The following is a 2500-nucleotide window of genomic DNA, read 5'->3' as shown; positions in this document are numbered from 1 at the left end:
CTCTTTCCCCTGAAGTTCTTCCTTCTTCACCTCCTCCTCCTCCTCCACTTCCTCCTCTTCCTTCACTCCCTCCTCCTCTTCTTTCACTTCCTCCTCTTCCTTCACCTCTTCCCCTTCCTCCACTTCCACCTCTTCCTTCACCTCCTCCTCCTCCCCCACTTCCACCTCTTCCTTCACCTCCTCCTCCTCCTCCCCCACTTCCACCTCTTCCTTCACCTACTCCTCCTCCACTTCTTCCTCTACCTTTACCTCCTCATCCTCCTCCACTTCCACCTCTTCCTTCTTCACCTCCTCATCCTCCTCCACTTCCTCCTCTTCCTTCGCCTCTTTCTCCATTTCTATCTTCTATTTCTTCTCCTCCTCATCCATCTCTTTTTATTCTATCTTTCACGTTTCCACCGCCTACTCCCCCTCTTCCTCTTCTACCTCCTACTTCTTCTCTTCTTCCTTCTTTTCTATCTTTTACACCTCCTCCTCCTCCTTCCGCTCCACCAACACCACCAACGCCATCTCACCTTCTTCCTCCTCGTCCTCCTTCTCCTTTCTCTTTTCTTCCTCCACTTTTTTTTTTAAATTTCTCCTCTTTCATCACTTCGTCGTCTAAATCTGTCTTCTTTGCTACTTCCATATTCTCTACTCCCACTTCCTCCTCCTCCACCTCCATCACTTATTCATCCTCCACTTCGATTATTTCATACTCCTCACCTTCCATCTTCACCACTTCCTCCACTTACACCACTTCCTCCTTCACCTCCACCACTTCCCCCTCCTCCACTATCCCCACTTCCTCCTCCACCTCCACCGCTTCCTCTTTCTCCTCTACCCCCACTTCCTCCTCCACCTCCACCTCCACCACTTCTTCATCTTCCATCATAACCACTTCACACACCTCAATCTCCACCTCCGCTGCTTCCTCTTCCTCCTTCACCTCTTCCACTTCCTCCATATCCTCCTCTTCCACCTCCAATACTCTACCGTGACCCATACAGTGCTCAACCCAAACCTAGTTCCCATGGTAACCAACCACACAACCGTATCGTCGCTTACCACATATTTCTTCTACCTTTTCCTCTTCTTCGTCTTCTTCAGCTCTATTTTCCTGAAAAAAAAAATCGAAAAAAACATTTATTCCTCGGAGTTGAGCCAAGTCGCCACGAGGGGAGGGAGGGAGGGGGGGGGCAGATAAAGAGGGGGTGGGGGGTTAGATCATGGTGAGATGGGGAGACATCACTACGCGTAAGGGGGGGGGGGGGATGTGCTAGGATGCCTTAAGGAATGGACTTATGTACATATATAATATATAAGTATATAGTACATGACATATTAGATAGATACATACATAGATGAACTAATAAATTGATGAATAAATACGTATAGAGAGACTGATAGATAAATAGATAGAGAGGGAGAGAAGAGAAGAGAAGAGAGAGAGAGAGAGAGAGAGAGAGAGAGAGAGAGAGAGAGAGAGAGAGAGAGAGAGAGAGAGAGAGAGAGAGATGGATGAATGATTAGACAGATAGACATAAATATAATTATAGATAATATAGATAAAATAGGTCAATAGATAAAAAGATAGACAGATATATAAGTAGATAGATAGATAGATAGATCAAATAAGAACCATAACACACACATACACAAATATACACACACATAAGCACAAAGACACACACAGAAACATAAACACAAAACCACACACGCAAACATAAACACAATACCACACACGCATGTACACACAAACCACATACGCATATATAAACATAAAACCACACACGCATGTGTACACACAAAACCACACACGCATATGTAAACACAAACCACACACGCTTATATAAGCACAAAATTACATACAAACAAACATAAACACAAAACCACACACACACACACACACACACACACACACACACACATACTAACACACACACACACACACACACACACACACACACACACACGCAAACATAAAAACAAAACCACACACGCATATATAAACATAAAACCACACATAAACAAACATAAACACAAAACCACACACACGCAAACATAAAAGCAAAACCACACACGCATATATGAACATAAAACCACACATAAACAAACATAAACACAAAACCACACACACGCAAACATAAAAACGAAGCCATGAGGACACATGCTTCCTCGAACACCCAGGGGCACAGAGAGTCACATGACTGTTTTACTATGACCGGCCGCTCAGGATGGGGAGGGGGAAGGGTAGGTCGTGAGGGGGGGAGGGGGAAGAGTATGTCGGGAGAGAGAGAGGGGGGGGAGGGGGAAGCAGAGAGGGATGAGGATGGGAGGTACAGAGGATGGAGGGTGGTGGGAGAGAGGGGAGAGGGTGGTAGGAGAGGGGGTGGAAGTGGTGGGAAAGAGGGGAGAGGGGAGAGGGGGAGGGGGTAAGTTGGGGGCTATAACGTGATTGGGATGGAATGAATTGGGTGTAGGGGGAGGGTATAGGGAAGAAAAAGAGATAGTGAGAGGG

This window comes from Penaeus japonicus, unplaced genomic scaffold, assembly GCF_977035675.1.
Source record: "Penaeus japonicus unplaced genomic scaffold, GWHDUDI00000001_assembly GWHDUDI00000029, whole genome shotgun sequence".
Classification (NCBI taxonomy): Eukaryota; Metazoa; Arthropoda; class Malacostraca; order Decapoda; family Penaeidae; genus Penaeus; species Penaeus japonicus.
Note: the sequence above shows the minus strand (reverse complement) of the source record.